The 18,960-nt window shown below is 44.8% G+C and overlaps 1 protein-coding gene across 5 annotated transcripts in view; it reads left to right on the forward strand.

The window, feature by feature from the left end:
- CUL1 (cullin 1) overlaps positions 1–18,960 on the forward strand; it is an 88,042-nt gene that overhangs the window by 1,384 nt on the left and 67,698 nt on the right. Inside the window, exon 1 of one of the 5 annotated variants that reach the window (XM_061415021.1) lies at positions 60–147. The exons of 3 other annotated variants lie outside the window; for them this stretch is intronic. The gene's annotated coding sequence lies outside the window, so the exon portion shown is untranslated. Of the gene's footprint in view, positions 1–59; positions 148–3,286; positions 3,446–18,960 lie in introns of those variants that run through there. One more of the 5 variants, XM_061415019.1, reaches the window with a different exon arrangement.

The following is an 18,960-nucleotide window of genomic DNA, read 5'->3' on the forward strand; positions in this document are numbered from 1 at the left end:
CGACCGAACCGGACGGAGCGCCCCCCCCGCCCCCCTCGCCCCCCTCCGCGGCGCCCGCCGAGCGCCCGCGAGTCGGGCCCGGCCTGCGCCGCCGCCTCGGCGCGCCCCCGGCCCTGCACCCGGCGGGAGCGCGCGCTGACCCCGCAGGTAACCCGGGTGCCGGCCGGCCGCGTGCAGGGGTCGCCCCGCGCGCCTCTCCCGGCCCCCAGTGTGCTGGTGGTTCCGGGGAGAAACGCATGGTGAACGTTTCTTGAGCCTAATCCTCCAAAGTTGAGGGTTTTCTCCCTTTAGCTAGCTCTCTGCCAAAAATAGGATCCTCTTTTCGGATTGGATCACTGTCGTTGCTCACAGTTCGCAGCTGGAGTTAGTGGTGAGGGTGCAAATGAGGAATTGCAGTTAAGTGTTTATTTGCTCTGTGTAATTGCTCTTCGCGCAGTGGCATTAAAACAGTCCAAGTTAGTGGAGTCAGGGGTCACGCAGTTTTGGAAATGCACTCATCGGAGTGACAGAAGGGACTGAAATTCACTTTTACCTGAAGCCCCCAGCTTCTAGACCTCAGCATAGCTTTAGCAGTCTGCAAAAGCATGGCCAGGTATAAGTTTAACGCTTCATTTTGTGGCCACCCTGTCTTACCTGGTTTTCTGAAATCCTGCAGCGTTTATGAATTGTGTAGAAAAAATAGGGATCATTGTTTAAGAAAAAAAAAATTTATCTAAAAAATTTGGACCTAATATTCTCTTGATCTAAAAGTGTCCTTGGGTATTGGGGAAAAATTTACTTAAAAGTTCTGTTGCTTTCCCTGGTAAGTCGAAATAGTTGCAACGCATTTCAAATTCCGAGGCATGCATACAGCATGCAGGAGACTAGCTTGCTTTAACTCTATTATGCCCATTTTTGGAGGTTTCTAGAGAGAGTGCTCATTAAGCTCTAGAGGGTTGGCTGAAATACTCTCTAAAAATATTTAACTTTTTTTGTCATTGGAATCATCTTTTAAAAACTTATTTTAACAAAAGGGAAAAAAAAAAAAACTCTTTAGCTGTAGTATTAGGGGTTTTCACCAGTTCATACTATCCTCTCATCACCAACTCAGTGGACATGAATTTGAGCAAACTCTGGGAGACAGTGAAGGACAGGGAAGCCTGGCATGCTGCAGTCCACGGGGTTGCAAAGAGTCGGACACGACTGAGTGACAACAGCAGCAACTCTTAGGGTCACTGATTCATGTCCTTGGAGGCAGGCCCCCCATGTGGCGGTAAACCCACCACATGGGTAACTAACAGCCTGGTGATACCTGGTAATGTCCTGCAGTTTCCTTAGATGTTACAGCTCTATTGATTCATAGCTCTAATATACATATATTACAGATATGTTGACTCCTTTGTCTCTTACTGATTATTATCCTCTAGAGATAATTAGCTTAGTCTGGGTTGTCAATGCAGCTTTACTTCCCATACTTTACAGACTGAATTCTTGAAGGCAGGACATATTCTTTATTTTTTGCATCTCCAGAGGAGCATAGAACTTGGTCAGGGGTACTTCATTTGCTTTTTGAATGAAGAAATCTGGAATAATCTGACCACCTCAGATTTTGGCTACAGAAGCAGTCACCGCACTTACATTGTATAAGGGTGTGAGCTTTTTTAATAAATTGTTCCTACCGCATCCCCGGGAACTAACACAGAGCTTGACGGAAAAATGCTCAGGCTTTCTTCGGCTCTGAAAGATCAGGAGGGTGCCAAGAAAGCAACTTGTGAAACTTTAATTTCCTTCCTTTTCCTCAAAACTAGTTTTAAGTACAGATGTTTAAAATTTATGTGTGTGTGTGTTTAAACAAGATGGAGGTCTTTGCCTCAGGTTAAATGTTGCCACCATAGCTTTGAGGTGAAATCCTTTGGTCGGTTGATACTCCTCCCTGTTAAGAGGACTCTGGGTCCTGGAGGCCCAGTGACCTTTCTCACAGGAGAGACCTTTCTTGAGTCCCTGAGTGCCTTTTGATCAGAAGTTCACTCCCAGTTTGCCCAGCAAGCATAGTATGCCTTTTTTTCTGCAAGGAAAATTCAAACGAACGGGCTTTAGATTGAAGAGTAGTTACTTGCTGTCCTTCAAGTTGAAAATCAGGGTGCCAAAAATTAAAGGAGTGTGTTTGTGTTTTATTTTTTGGTATTTCAGCCCTCCATAGGTTCCAAGGCCGTGGGCCTCAGCAATTGAGTCTGGAATAAACTGTCCAGACTCAGAATGAATTTTGAGCTTTTAGTTATACCTGAGAAAAGAATGTAATGTTTTTAAGGACCCATTTGAAGTTTATCTTGTTCTTGTGTGTGTGTGTGTTTGTTTTGGTGGGGTGCTATTGTGTAGTTTCTCAACAAATTGGTTTCCTTCATTTGCCTCTCAAAACTGAGACACGAATGTGAAACGAGGAATAAACTTAAATAAAACCTTAAGTTTATTACCAAGGATTTTAAGCTTCGTAATCTGTCCATTTAATAATACACACTATAAACAGGATTATTGTGGTGTTTGGTGGCTTTAAAATTTTTTATGCACAAGAATATAGCTTCTAGAAAAAACGTCTGCTTTATTTCTTTTCGCATGAGTATAGAATGTGTTGCTTGAGAAGATGTAGGATGTCGTTGGATCTAGAGGTGGAAAACGTCTTACTTCTCGTTTATAAAGTGAGATGGTTTTCAGTTGACTTCAGTTTTCTTCAGGCGTTCAAAGTGTGTGGATTCCATGGGAATGCCATAGCTTTTAACGTTCACAACATTTGGACCGCCCCATAAAGTGTACCCTTCTTCGTGTTTGAAAGCAGGGTTGTGACGCCCAGGCTTGGTCCTTGGGACCCTTGGATCAGGTGAGTGGAGTCTTTGCTTTTTCTCCCGTCGTGGCAGCCCCCTTCCCAGAAGTGGCCCTGCTGCCCTTTGGCTCTCTTTCGGCCTCCAGTACCGTGTCCCCTTCCCGTCACCCAGCAGGCTCCTGCTCCTCTGGAAGATCCTGATGCGCCATCCTGGGGGGAGCCTTTCCTGGGGTCCTTGAGGCCCCGCCGGTCACTGTTGGAGCACCTCACCTTGGCCTGGACTTGTGGTTTCTTTCTCCCACCGGGCAGACCTCTTGGAGGCGTGGGGCCTTGTGACAGGCACGCGGCCCTTGTGCAGGTACATGGGTTAGCTCCAGTAACTCACACTTTATTCCTGAACATCCTCCCCGCTTCACATCTGGGGGCTTCCCCGGTGGCTCAGGCAGTAAAGAATCCGCCTGCCATGCAGGAGACCTGTGTTTGATCTCTGGGTCGGGAAGATCCCCTGGAGAAGGAAACGGCAGCCCATTCCAGTCTTCTTGCCTGGAGAATCCCATGGATGGAGGAGCCTGGCGGGCTACAGTCCACGGGGTCCCAGAGTTGGAAATGACTGAACGACTAACACTTTCACATCTTGACGGAGCCCCTCAGGTGAGAGCTGCTGTTATTTAATTCCCTGACAGTCTTTTGGGGAAGAAGCCGAGGCCTTGGGTGGTTAAGGTCAGGCCTACTCAGTGGCCAGTTCAGTTCAGTTCAGTTGCTCAGTCGTGTCCAACTCTTTGCAACCCTGTGGACTGCAGCACACCAGGCCTCCCTGTCCATCACCAACTCCTGGAGTTTACTCGTACTCATGTCCGTTGAGTCGGTGATGCCATCCAACAATCTCATCCTCTGTCATCCCCTTCTCCTCCTGCCTTCTAGTCTTTCCCAGCATCAGGGTCTTTTCAAATGAGTCAGTTCTTCACGTCAGGTGGCCAAAGTACTGGAGTTTCAATTTCATCATCAGTCCTTCCAGTGAATATTCAGGACTGATTTCCTTTAGGATGGACTGGTTGGATTTCCTTTCAGTCCAAGGGACTCTCAAAAGTCTTCTCCAACACCACAGTTCAAAAGCATCAATTCTTTGGTGGCCAGGCCTGAGTTAAAATGAGTGTGACTCCAGGGCTCCAGCTTTTACCCAGGTGCTCTGATTTATATGAAGGTAGAAAAGAAGAAGGAAGCAAGGTAGAAATGCTCTCAAGATTGATACCTTCCTATTGATAATTAGGACAGAATTCATTATGCAGAACTGGGTTGCCTACCAAGAATGAGCTTATTCTTCTTAGTGTTTTAGTAACTGGGGGACGTTAAAGGAGAGTGATTGGATACTTGCGGGCAAAGGTGAACAGCTCTGGACTTTGGGAGTATCGTTAAGTGGGGTGAGATGTGACTCACTGGCCTTATAAAACCATTGAAGACTGTTTAAATCTAGTAAGCTGTGATTTTTTTTAAAAAGGCCTATGGCAGAGAATACTTTGAAAAACAGATTGTATGAAATGTGTGCTTAGAATGTGTGTGTGTGTACTGCTGAAAATATTTAAAGTAATAAAAATGGTTGTGATTTTAGGATGGAGAACTTGTGTGCTATTAAAGTGTCCCCCCCCAACCCAGATTTTTAAGGACCAAAAGATAATGCAATTGATCTCAGGATGGAGCAGTCCTCTCAGCATATAACCCCAAAAGCAGGAACTGTGAAGGAAAAGTCTCCATTGATTACCTGAGAATAATTAAACTTCTGTATGTTAAAATGCCACAAACAAAATTAAAAAGCAAATGACAAACGGAAAGAAGTAGTGTACCTTTCAGGTAAATTAGCTTTCTTTACAAAAAAAAGACGGCTTATAGAGCTAAGATAAAGATACCCCTTCCACCTCCTTCGCCACTATGGGGGGAAATGAGCAAACTGTTAATTTTTTTTTAAAGAAGGCTCAAGAAACAAAAATTCAGCTTTACTAGTAGTACTCATGGGAAAGCAAATCAGTGAGATACTGTTTGTTTTAAATTTTGGCATAGATTGAAAAATAAGCCACTTCTGGTGAGGATATGAAGAAATGAGTTCATCCAGTCATCGCCTGAAAAAGAATAATTTTTCTGCAAGAACCATGTAAATGTGTGTGTGTGTGTGTGTGTGTGTGTGTGCACTTTGAAATATAAATATCTAATCTACTTTTAGGGATTCAGTCTAAGAAAATAAAAAAATGATGGGTTAATGTTGTGCCACAGGTGCACTATTTAATGCCTTCCTATTGAACATTTGTTTTCACGTTTTGCTGTTAAGGGTTATGATCTCAGCATTTTTAGATAAATCTTTGCATTTCTGTAATTCTGTTTTCAGTGAGACCAAAACATGCTATAGAACAATATATGTAATGTCTAAAATTTTCTTTTTTTAGTGTGTATGTACTTTTCTTAATAAGCCAAAATGTTTATAGTGATTATCTCTGAGTAGTGGAATTATGGGTTATTTTTAGTTTATTCTTTTGGCTTATATTTTTCTACAGTGCACATGTATTTATAATGCAGTGGATTAGCTTATGAAGACAAAAGACAATAGAAGCAGTGATGTTTCTGCTCACTCACTCAGTGCTGGGTCACTTGGGTTTCTGCTTTCCTTGCAGCAGGTCCCTTGCAGGTGTGTTGATGCGAAGAGTTAAGGGTGAGATATCTGACCGTTGGTTCTCCCTGCACGGCTCATCTTCCCATCCTCCCATCTTCGTCCTTCAGTGTCTCTGGATCCCCTCATACTCCACACCCTTGTTTTGGAATTTTGTTGAGTTGTAACTGGATTATGTACTAACAAATTTCTTCAGTGTGGAAGTGTGACCTTCCTATCCTTTTTTTGTAGACTTCACAACTCCTAGCCGTAGTAGATGGATGTTGAAAGCTACTGTCATCATGCCTAAGAAGGTGCATTTGCTACAGATTAGAAAAAACAAATTCTCTTGACACACTTTATGCCATGGCTTGGAATATTAAAACGTTATTAGTGATTAAGAAATGTATTCTGAATGACACAAACTAGGAATGCTGTTGGCTGCCTGAGAGAACAGGTGCACAGAAATGTGTCCCCGAGTAGCTAACATAGTTAAGCGTGCTGAGGAAGCATCTGAAAGTCAGGACGTGGGGGAGAGGCCAGAGAGCCCGGAGGCCCTCCTGCAGGAGGCAGGGAGGCCTGCTCTAGACGGACTGGAGGGAAAGGTTTGAGGTGGGGATGAGGCTGAGAAACCAGGGAACGCAGTTCAGCCCCGAGTGGCGTCCCAGACATGAAGGCTGGAAGCGCTTTACCACACTTTGGGAACTGGCGGGCTTCGGTTTGGGGGAGGGTAAGGAAGAAAAAAGCCAGAGATTAGTTTCTTCTGAGTGCACCACTCCTGTCTAGCGGACCATCTTGCAATGCAGTAATAACCACCATTCCTCAGCACGTAGAATGTGCCAGAGACTGGGGCTGGACCCCTCTGGCAGCTTTGAAACTGCTCCCCGCTCCCTACCCTCCCCCCCCCCACACACACACAGTTTTCTGCTTTTTTGCTGGTAGACACCTCATTATGGACATAAGTCTTTCACTTCCCAAGGTAAAGGTAGCCTTGGCCACTCGATGTAGGAATGGTTTGCTAGTTGGTCATGGTTCAGAAGGTAAAGAATCTTGTCTGCAATGCAGGAGACCCAGGTTTGATCCCTGGGTCGGGAAGATCCTCGGGATAAAGGAACAGGTACCCACTCCAGTATTCTTGCCTGGAGAATCCCATGGGCAGAGGAGCCTGGCGGGCTACAGTCCATGGGGTCGCAAAGAGTCAGACACGACTGAGTGACTCACTTTACCTACATCAGATAGAGGCTCCCGAAACCAGAGGGTAAGGACTGCCTCCCCACAGGGGACCCAAATGCTGGAGAGGGCGTGGCCTGGTGCGCGGTTTCACAGGAGTCACTCCTCAGTGGCCCCCTTGCAGGTGTCCGTGTGTCGGTGCCTCTGGCTCGGGCAGGGGGCTGTGTTGTGTTTGTGAACATCTGCGATTTAACCAGACATTTATGGTGAAGCCTATCATGCATGTATCACTTGATACTTTGAAGCATTGTTCAGTCCCTGCTTTTATAATAAAGCAAGTCAGCTTTACCACTCCCTGCATTTTCTGTCATTTATTTTAGAGCAGTGTTTGCCCATCTATGTTCTGTGACATGTAAGATATTGATGGAAGCGAAGTGTCTGTGCACTTCAGTCGTGTCCAACTCTTTTGCAACCCCGTGGACGGTAGCCCACCAGGCTCCTCTGTCCATGGGATTCTCCAGGCAAGAATACTGGAGTGGGTTGCTGTGCCCTCCTCCAGGGGGTCTTCCCGACCCAAGGATCGAACCTGTGTCTCCTATATTGGCAGGCAGGTTCTTTATGACCAGTGCCACCTGGAAGGCCTATAGAAGGGAAGATGTGTGAGTAAATGCATTTAGGAAATGATAGGTTGGATACTGAGGGGCTTTTAATATGCTAATGAACATTGCTGGCCTTATAGAGAGACATCTATTTTATAGGAAATACATATCTTACAGGGTCTGTGTACGTATATAAGGTGGTGGTGGTGGTGGTATTCAGTTACCCAGTTGTGTCCAATTCTTTGCGAGCCCACGGATTGCAGCACGCCAGGCCTCCCTGTCCCTCACCATCTCCCAGAGTTTCCCAAAGTTCATGTTCATTGCATCGGTGATGTTGTCCAGCCATCTCATCCCCTGACTCCCTCTTCTCCTTCTGCCCTCAATCTTTCCCAGCATCAGGGACTTTTCCAATGAGTCAGCTGTTTGCATCAGATGACCAAAGTACTGGTGCTTCAGCTTCAGCATCAGTCCTTCCAGTGAATAGTCAGGGTTCATCTCCCTTAAGATTGCCTGGTTTCATCTCCTTGCTGTCCAGGGGACTTTCAGGAGTCTTCTCCAGCACCACAGTTCAGAGGCTCAATTCTTTGGTGTTCTGCCTTCTTCACGGTCCAGCTCTCACAATACCACTGGGAAGACCATAGTCTTGACTGTACAGACCTTTGTACCCTTGATTTAGTAATAGCATCTGAGGGAAGAAAACCCTACTACCATGGTAAAGAATACGTTTTGCTTTGTAGAGACATACCGATTTTAGAATCAAATGTGAGAAATGACATGCCTTGCCGTGGAGGGGAGGCCAGGTGTGGAGTAAATGCTGTGTTTGCCTCTTTGCTCTCAGGCAGAGCGTTGAGCATCTTAAAACACTATAGAGTTCTCAGGAATGGGGTTGGGAACGTGGAGAGCAGGATCCTCCCAAGTCCAGAGTTAGACGTGTACTTGTCTAGAAATGGTTTCTGCCTCACTTTATTCCTTGTCTAAATATAAACCCGAAGTGCTATTATAGGAAGCGTCTAAAAAAATCTTTTTTTAAGCGCATGGACCAGCATTAATCCGTCCTCGCTACTGAGGACCAACAGCAGAGCCTCAGCTCGTGTCGTTCACAGTTTCTTGGAGGTGACGTACGTTGAAAGTCCTTTTTAAACCTGGAAAATTCTGGTTTGTAGCATTAACTACAAAGATGTTTCAGAACTTTTTAAAGTTTATAAACTGCTGGAGTTTTCAAAACACGCCAGTCCATTGAAACACAGACTGGCTTCTCCTAGGTCAGCTTCCCTGACACTTAGACGGGTTCCTTTGCGTTTCTCGCTCGGTGGTTCCCAGGGTGAGAATGGGAAGCTGAACCAGGTGTGTTTTTCAGAGCGCTTTTGGCCCCTTTAGGAAGGGCTGTAACACGCAATGTTCTCCAAGCTTCTGGACCGGGATCACATTGTTTTTTCTTGAATCATCTTGGTCTTCGCTTGTTAGATTGTCTTTGAGGAGATGGCTCTTTGGCTGGCTTCTCTGATCTGGTTCGCTTTGCTGTGGGGTTTTTCAGGTATGTTCTGGCTGGAGCAGTTCTGACCTTTTTCGAGGGTAGCTGGTTGCCTCCTGGCTGAGCCCACCGCACCCTCCAGCCTGCCCCCCAGCCTGCAGGGTGTCCCTGTGGCCCTCCCCACCCTCACAGCCTCCCTAGGCCACATTCAGCTTCTCAGTTTACAGCGTTGTCTCTGAGAATGTTCTATATTAAGTGACTGCCGAGTCTTATTAGTTCTCCCTTCAACATACTCTGTCCTCAGCTCTGCCTTGTTTGGGTCTGTCCCCAGCCTTCCTTGCCCGTGTTCAGGATTTGTCATGACTCTCCAACTACAGGGTCTGTCCCCAGCAGAAGTTGGCGTCACCGTGACTGGCTGGAGTAGGCTCTGCACTCCCATCCTCACCAGCCCTTCTCCACTCGTCCATCTCACAGCCTGAAAATCCCCAAAGTCAGGTGTGTGCCCGGTGCTGATCTGCGGCTCTTCTCACTTGAAAGTGGCTGGTGTGGGGGCTGGCTCTTAATCTTGTCCTGGTTCTTCACACCTTCTACCCATGAAACAATGCGATTTCAGTAGGGCAAACCAATTTGGAGAAGTTCTGTTAATTTTGAGATTTAATCTATAATAAATTACAAATGAGAAATGTCCTTTTGATAGGCTGACTTGTGGGAAATGTCTGTGATTAAAAAATTCACAGGTTATAATCAACAAACTGTCTGAAAGTATGGATGTGGTGTAAGGTGAAACATCCACGTTGCTTTTTATGGTAGATTTATAGGTGAGTGAGTGTGTCTAGGACAGTGGATTCCCTTCATAGTTTAAAATAGTTGAAAGCACATTCAGATGACTCCTTGGCAGCAGTGAATCTAACTGTAGTTCTACATTAAAAAGAGGGTCGTCCCCCCCAAATGCAGAGGAAGATTTGTGTGTTTTATTAACAGTCTGGTAGATACCAAGGGTGTCTTTCTCCATAGTTCATTGCATTTGTACTTTGCAGTAAGATATGTATTTGCAAAGTTTTTGTGTCATTTTGTGAAGCTCGTGTCCTCTAAAGTTCCCTTTCTTATATATGTGAGTACTTGGTAAACTGGAGGAAACCTGCACTTTGTGATTTTGATGTTCTTTTAAAAAGATACTTTATTTTCAACTGGGAACATGATTTGATGGTTTTAAAAATAAGCTATTTGAAGTATAAGCTTGAAAACTTTGCTTGAGAAAATATACGATCACTCAGTCGTTTCAGACTCTTTGTGACCTCTTGAACTGCAGCACACCAGGCCTCCCTGTCCATCACCAACTCCTGGAGTTTACTCAGACTCATGTCCATTAAGTTGGTGATGCCATCCAACCATCTCATCCTCTGTCGTCCCCATCTCCTCCCACCTTCAATTGTTCCCAGCATCAGGGTCTTTTCCAATGGGTCAGTTCTTCTCATCAGGTGGCCAAAGTATTGGAGTTTCAGCTTCAACATCAGTCCTTCCAGTGAATATTCAGGACTGATTCTTTAGGATTGACTGGTTGGATCTCCTTGCAGTCCACCAGACTCTCAAGAGTCTTCTCTAACACTGCAGTAAATTAATGTGAAGTCATGAATTTTGACAGACATTTCTCTGAGGTTTCCCCTGCTAAACTTGAGCTTGACTGTAGAGAGAACAGTACCGCCCCCATCACAGGTAGTAGAGATCAATACCAATCTCAATATGTAGGATGTTCTTTATTCTTACTGTAGAAGTGAAAGGAGCTGCTTTTTCTCTTCTGTCCCTAAAACAGTAACCTGAAAAAATGCCAGTACTTCTACAGTGACCATAAAAACAAGTTAGTGCACATTATGAAAGAAATTCACTACAAGTTTTTGCAACTTAAACATATTACTAGTATCAGTTCATCTAAAAACAAACACAAGTAAAAAAATGCCAGAAGCTTCAGTCAGTTTCAGAATTGTTTTCTTAGGTGAAGCTGTTACAGGTTTTACCAAATTTTTACCTTTGTTACAGACATGGCTGGATTGTTTTGAGTCAGATTGGGGAGCAGGATTTTTTTTAAATCCCCCTCCTGCCACAAAAAAAGGAAAAAGCCTTTATTGAAGGTTATCAAATGGCATGTGTTCAGGAACCCAGAAGACTTACTCAGATAATTGAGAGACTGAATTTAATCTGTTTGTCCTTGATAGGTGCAAAGCCCAGGTTTAAATACAGCACTTTAGTGTGTTATGTATCTCTTCTTATCCTTTGCCGCGTATTTATAAATCTCTGACTACTTGATGTTGTCATAGCTGGAAAGAACATTTTCAACAGGACACATTATCATCAAGTCAGGCTCAGACAGTAAAGAATCTTTCTGCAGTGCCGGAGACCCATGTTGGATCCCTAGGTTGGGAAGATCCCCTGGAGAAGGGCATGGCAACCCACTCCAGTATTCTTGCCCGCAGAATCCCATGGACAGAGGAGCCTGCTGGGCTACAGTCCATGGGGTCACACAGAGTTGAACAGGACTGGGCGGCTTTGATTGCACATGTGCACGGAGTGGGGTAGGGTTCAGACCCCTCGGAGCAGTGGGTGCCTCGGGCTCTTTACCACCCTGGGTGGCCAGAGCGCTGTCCAGGCACCTGAAGACAGCGCCAGCAGATCTCTCAGACCTCAGGAAGGTGAAGGAATGGGTAAACTATTCAGAACAAATCAAATGTGGAAGCTCCAAATCAGATTGAGCGTAGAGGAGGGACTGTGTATTCTTTTTGAACCAATTTGTAGTGAAGTGGGAAATGTCTTGAAAATTCACTTAGCTAGAGGGAGCTGCTGGTCATGAGTTTTGAACTTAAGGTTAATGTATTTGGAGTAGGGGAAAGAAAAGGAATGAAAAGGCTTGAAACACCTGGATTAGCTGAATGATCTTGTTCACTTAGTGACGTGATAACTTTCAAAATCTGCTGACTCAGCAGATGGTATTTCAGGGCCCACCGCTGGCCAAGTACAGGGCAGAGCGTGCGCCACGTGGGGAAATCTGGCCATTAGTGGAACAGGATTGTGAGACCTGAGCTTTGAAATGTTTCATGGAGACGAAAGTGACCGTCTGCGTGGTAGCATCCTTTACTGAGGAGGAGAGACCTGTGTCGTCTGGTCGTGACATGCCATGCTGCCTCGCCGGCCGAAGGCATCTAGACTTCACTCTCGGTGGCCTGCAGCTGTCCCCCGTGCCGCCAGCACCCTGACTGTCTCAGCGGTGAAGGCAACCTGCTGTGTTTCTGCCTGCGTTGGCCCGGGTCCCAACGATACTGTGGCACCAGGACGGCAGGGGGTGGCCGGGGTGCAGACTCTGTGGACCCCTCCCAGCAGCAGTTCACTCACCAGCTCGGGGAGGAAACACTTTGCCAGCTACTGTTTTTAAAGCTTTTTTTTTTTTTTTAAGTGCATTTGGTGGTGGAATCAGAGAACCAGCTGAATTTTAAGAATGAATGAGATTTCAAAGAAAAGCTGAACTTTGAGCAGCTGCCTCTGGCTGGATCCCCGGGTCGGTCAGAACTCGAGGCTCCCTGTCTTCTGATGGTGGGTCCGCTTTGGTGGGAATTTGGGGAGGTACCCCTGGTGTTCTGTTGTCCAAGAGTATCGTGCAGTTTGCCGGCAACATCACTTCATTTTGACTTAAAAAATAAGCACTCTAAGTTTGATATTTCCCCCTGAGTTTTTTGTTGTTTTATTTAAATACTGTGTTAGGGGTTTCAAAGACAGATAACCTTTGTTGTTCAGTCACTAAGTCATGTCCAGCTCTTTGCGACCCCACAGATGCAGCACACCAGGCTTCCCTGTCCTTCACTGTCTCCCAGAGTTTGCTGAAACTCAAGCCCATTGAGTCAATGATGCCATCCAACCGTCTCATCCTGTTACCCGCTTCTCCTCCTACTCTCAGTCTTTCCCAGCATCAGGATCTTTTCCAGTGTTGAAGTTGAAGTGTTAACGTGGAAAGTAGCAGATGCTTACTGTGTCTGGTACCCTTAACAGTTTCTTTGCATAACTCATCTATGCCTCACAACAGCCTTGTGAGATAGGTAGTGTAATCATTGCAGGTCATTATAGGCATTATAAGTTAAGGAATCTGCCCAAGCTCATATAGATTGTAAGTTACAGAGCCAGAAATGTCCCCTCAGACATCCACGTGCACTTCTGTGTTAACTCTCTCAGAGAGTCTTGTCTTTTGAATTGTTTCTATAGTAAGAAATACATTTTGTAGGTTAACTCTATATATACACAGACATAATTGAATTAAAGATGGCTCTGAGTAATCCTTGTTATGTTCTATGAGCTCTTTTTTCTCTTTTTTGAAAAGTTCCAGTTACCATTGACTAAGCTGGTTTCATAAGCAGAGAGATTACTTTGCCAACAAAGATCTGTCTAGTCAAGGCTATGGTTTTTCCAGTGGTCATGTACGGATGTGAGAGTTGGACTATAAAGAATGTTGAGCGCAGAAGTGATGCTTTTGAACTGTGGTGTTGGAGAAGACTCTTGAGAGTTCCTTGGACTGCAAGGAGATCCAACCAGTCCATCCTAAAGGAGATCGGTCCTGGGTGTTCTTTGGAAGGAATGATGCTAAAGCTGAAACTCCAATACTTTGGCCACCTCATGCAAAGAGTTGACTCATTGGAGAAGACTCTGATGCTGGGAGGGACTGGGGGTGGGAAGAGAAGGGGACGACAGAGGATGAGATGGCTGGATGGCATCACTGACTCGATGGACGTGAGTCTGAGTGAACTCCGGGAGTTGGTGATGGACAGGGAGGCCTGGCGTGCTGCGATTCATGGGGTCGCAAAGAGTCGGACATGACTGAGCGACTGAACTGAACTGAACTGAACCGAACTGAAGCTGGGTTCGTGGCCTACACGTTAATGGATTGCAGTCCTCAGTTTGAAAAACGTGCATGGTGTAGATAATCATTATCAAATGTAATAATTTTTCCCCCTTGTTTTAAAGTGAATGAAAATGCTTGAAATTGAAATATATGCAAGCAGCAAGCTAGATTAATTCAGCAAGCTGAATTAATATGCCTGTGAAAGCATTGTGCTGAAACGGAGAGCTGAAACTTGGTCCTTAACAGTTAAAACTAGTTTACGTGGACAAACAAGTCAGTCTGTATAGTCAGTTCAGTTCAGTCGCTCAGTTGCGTCCGACTCTTTGACCCCATGGACTGTAGCACGCCGGGCTGCTGTCTGTATAGTACCTGTTGAGTATCAAGTGGTTTGGTCATCTTCAGGTTTCCTGAAGCAGTGATGCCAGGCATGCTTGTGTCAGTCCACTGGGCCACATAGTCATTAGAGTAGGAAGAGTATATATACTGACTGAATTAAGAATCAACTTGAACTTTAACAATACTTAAGGCTTTGAGTGCTTTTGTGTGGATTTTTAGAATTTAAAAAGACCTATTAATTATTCAAGTACCAAAAGTAAAAATTGTATCTTAATTCCTATGATGTTCATAGGACAAAATTCCATACTTAATGACATCCAAAATTCCTCATAGTTATAAAATTGTGTGTGTTCTGGGGACTGAGTTGAATTAGCGTATTTCTTTATTTGTAGAATTAAAAGGGCAATGATCTCAAGGGCACGGTAGCTGTATTTCCTCATTTAGTGTAAGTTTGAGGGCCTAGTAATTTCAAAGCTTCTACTAGTTTTTAGAAAGTAGGAGATCTCATAGAACAAACCCATGGAGCTTTAAATATGTTTGCTCACATCCTACCCCAGAATGGTGGGTCCTGGGCTCGGTTCTTCACTTCCCGTCCCATCAGTTTTATAGTTTTAATTGCCTATTTGAGTAATTTCCCTTAAATATTATACATAATGTAAATGGTGTGCCTCTCCTCACCCCCGTTTTTCTCAGTACTGTTACTGTGCTGGTAGAAAATGAAGTGACATGTAATTAACATGCTCTAGCGTGCCTCTCTGTAGTTCTGTATGCTGAAGGGCTGGGCGGGTTTGGAGGCTTTTTAAAGCATCATCAGGGATTTAGATGAGTCCTGTGAATATCTGGAGTCGCCATGCACCCAGTATTTCTGGAGCACCTCCACTGTGCCAGGGCACTCTGTTTGGTGCCGAGGATTCAGCTGTGAATTAGACCCCTGCTTTTGAGCCACAGAGCAGAGCCCATGATCAGTATTACTTTTATTAAATCTGAAGGTACTGGGTGAGATATTTTGTTTACAAAGAAGAACTTCAGTTATTGATATATTTTCCATTTTTACAGTAACAGGTATAAATGTAAAATCCAGTTATTAACATATTCATTATTCAGATAGCAATAATTAGCAAAATAGACTGATTTTCAGTTAAGAAAAATGAGCAAATATAGTATTTAATATTCAGCATTAGCTTTCTGTTTACTCAGGTTTTCTAGGTTATAAAATGCAAATTATTTTATGAGCAAAACCTAAAGATCAAAAGTGAGCCTCTACTTTCATTTTTTTGATTTTTTTTTTTTAAGACTTGTTTCTTTTTTAAAGCAGTTGTAGGTTCCCAGCAAAACTAAGAGGAAGGTGTAGAGATTTCCTGTATCCCTCCTGCCCCCACATACACAGACTCCCCCATTTTCAGCATCCCCCACCAGAGTGGTATATTTGTTACAAGCAAATCAGCATTAACACATAGTCACCCAAAGTCCATAGTTTACATTAGGATTCACTCTTGGTGGTGTGGACCAGTGTATAACAACATTATTCATCATTATAGTAGCATACAGAATAGTTACATTGCCCTAAAAATCCTCTGTGCTTTGCATATTTACCTCCTTGCCCCTCCGCTAAGTTCCTGGCAACTACTGTCGACTTCCTGTGATGTGTGCTTTAGTCCCTCAGTCCTGTCTGATTTTTGCCAACCCATGGACTACAGCCCACCAGGCTCCTCTGTCCATGGGATTTCCCAGGCATAAATACTGGATTACCATTTCCTTTTCCAGGGGATCTTCCTGACCCAGGGATCGAACCCACCTTTTCTGTGTTTGGGCAGATTCTTTACCACTGAGCCACCTGGGCAACTTCTTACTGTCTCCTTAGTTTTGCCTTTTCCAGAATGTTGTACAGTTGGAGTCACACAATACATATAGTCTATGTAGCCTTCTCAGAATGGCTTCTCTCACTTAGTCATGTGCCTTTAAGGGTCCTCCATGTCTTCTCATGGCTTGATGGCTCATTTCTGTTTAGTGCTAAATAATATTCCATGGTCTGGAGGGACCACAGTTTATTTATTTATCCGCTGACCCCCTGAGGGTCATCTTGCTTGCTTACAGGTTTTGACAACTATGAAAAAAGGCACTGTAAACATCTGTGTGAGGGTTTTCATTGGACATTAGTTTTCACCTCCTTTAGGTAAATAGCAGCACAATTAATTGTTGAAATGTACACTCAGAGCGTGTTTAGTTTTGTCAGAAACCCACGGTGCCTTCTAAAGTGGCCACACCATATTGTTTTCCCACCAGCATGAAGGAGTTCCTGCTGCTTTTCTCTCTCACCAGCATTTGGTGTTTGTCATTGTTCCAAATGTTGGCCATTCTGGTAGGTGTGTGGGCATCCCATGTGGCACTAGTGAAAAAGAACGCGCCTGCAATGCAGGAGACATCAGGGACTCAGGGTGGATCCCTGGGTCGGGAAGATCCCCTGGAGAGGGGAATGGCACCCACTCCAGCATTCTTGCCTAGAGAATCCCATGGGCAGAGGAGCCTGGCAGGCTGCAGTCCATGGGGTCACAAAGAGGCAGACACGACTGAGGCGACTGAGCATGCAGTAGGTGTGTAGGGGTGTCTCAGTATTTTAATTTGCGTTTTCCTGATGATGATATTATGTGGAGCAGCTTCTCATATGGTTATTTACGATCTGTATTTCTCCTCTAGTGAAGCCTTTGGCCCATTTTTTAATCAAATGGTTTTCTTACTGAGTCCTAAGAATTTTTTGTGTATTTTGGTTAACAGTTGTTTCTCAGATGTGTCTATTGCCAGTGTTCTGTCCCAGCCTGTGGCTTGTCTTCTCATTCTCTTGACAGTGTCTTTCTCAGAGCAGATGTTTTTCATTTCAGTGAAGTGCAGCTGGTCAGTGATTTCTTTCGTGGACCCAGCCTTTGATGTTGTGTCTAAAAGGCCACACCTCTTACCCAGGCTCATCTAGGGTTTCTCCCATGTGATCTTCTAGGAACTTTATAGTTTTGCTCTGCTTTTATTTTTCAGGAGGGCTTTGCAAATATTACACGAAAAATGTTCAACATACCAAAAGTGTCCTTGTGTTTAACGGGTTTTAATCATTTTTCTGACTAAGATCAGATGAGTCAGATGGGTTTTTAATGATCATCTCCTACTATGGTTATTTTTTAAGAAGGAAGGAAGATCATCATCAATTGGGGAGTTCCTACTAGGTACCAGGCATAGAAGTAGGCCTTTTTACTTAAAATGTCTTATTTAAAAACTCTGAGAAGCTGGCATTTGGATCTTTAACTTCAATTGAGAATTGAATTAGCGAAGGAACCAAGTGTTCCCCTTCTAAGTGAGTCTGACTAGTCGTGCTCCTTGGTTTTGGAGTCTCAGGAAGGATTTGTCTCCTTGGAAAGAAAGCTGAGCAACAAAGAATTGCTGCTTTTGAACTGTGGTGTTGGAGAAGACTCTTGAGAAGTCCCTTGGACTGCAAGGAGATTCAACCAGTCAGTCCTAAAGGAAATCAGTCCTCAATATTCATTGGAAGGACTGATGCTGAAGCTGAAACCCCAATACTTTGGCCACCTGGGAAGAACTGACTCATTGGAAAAGACCCTGATGCTGGGAAAGAGCAGGCGGGAGAAGGGGATGACAGGGGATGACAGGGGATGACAGAGGATGAGATGGTTGGATGGCATCACCAGTTGATTGATGAGCAGAAATGATACTGGCAATAACTGTCCTGGAGTAAGAAGAATATCTGTGGTTTCCTGGTGGCAAAGTCAGAGGTGGTCCCAGAACCCCTGTGGTCCACTGCCTACGCCCCTAACTGGGGGAGTGAGCTAGGCTCAGTCAAAGTTACAAGGATGCTGTGTGTGTGGGACCAGCCATCATTCAGTGCTCCCAGCCTCTCTGGGTGGGCTTCAGGTTGATTTCCAGTCTTCTGTGGTGACTCAACTTGAGTGTACAACTTCTTGTCACTTGTGGCTACTTTATCTTGGGATAGGTTGCTAGAAGTGAGATGGCTGGGTGGATGGGTCAATGCACCGGCGGCGTTTTCGGATACAGCCGATTACTGCCTACAGAGTGAACACCTCCACCAGCAACAGTTCAGTCGTTTTGACTTTTGTCATGAAGTGTCTGTCGGATTCCGGAATCCAGAGGTACGTTTTTGGAGATCTGAAAGTCCAAGTCTGAGAGACTCTTATCCTGGGTGTTTTCGCTGGCGCCGCCCCTTCCGCTCCATGTGCTCCGTGTGTCTTTAAGTTAATTTCGCCGTGCTGAGGTCTCCTTTCATCCCAGCTTCACCGGGCTATTGGCCGAATGTTTCTAACATCACATCCCTGCTCCGGAACCTTGCAGGACTCTGTTGCCCACTCAGAATAAAGGCCTCGTGTCCTCTTACTACAGACGCCCCCTCCTCTCTCCAAAGCTCTAGCCCGAGCCCCCCAAAACTCAACCTCCTGCCCTTTGCTTTTCTGCCTCTCGCTCTTCTCGGGCAAAACCCCTCAGATCCCACCTGAGAAGCGTTCAAAGCGCAGACTTTGTAGAGCCTTCTTGGGCATTGTAGTCTGGAGTGACTTCTTCCAGACCCTCCAGACAGTAAAACGTCTCTGCCTAGTGACAACTCTGCAGGTACTTCAGCTGTCTTTTAAATATTTTATGTTGCAGGAAAATTTGAGCCCCTCTATTGGTAACATATTAGATGGCAGTTCTTAAAGCTTTCTTTCCAGTGGAACACCCAGTAATACTGCTTTTCATGCTAAGGCTCCCGCATATCCAGAACCTGGTCATTTTGTAAAGATCCATTCCTTGCTGTGAGTGACCCGAATTTGATCCAGAACAATTTGTAGCTAGCATGCTTTAAAGCTGTCTTTTTTTCCTTAACAGTTTTATTGAGGTATAATTCACATACCATAACATTCACTTGTTTTAAATGTATAATTCAGTAATTTTTAGTAAAATTAGAGTTGCGCAGCCATCACTACAATCCAGTTTTAGAACATTTCCTTTGCCCCAAAGGATCCCTTTGGGGTGAGGCCTGCCTCCTGTCACTCCCCACTCCCCCCACTGGATCCCCCAACTCTCCGCCCCCAT

This window comes from Bos javanicus, chromosome 4 (assembly GCF_032452875.1).
Source record: "Bos javanicus breed banteng chromosome 4, ARS-OSU_banteng_1.0, whole genome shotgun sequence".
In the NCBI taxonomy this organism is placed as follows: domain Eukaryota; kingdom Metazoa; phylum Chordata; class Mammalia; order Artiodactyla; family Bovidae; genus Bos; species Bos javanicus.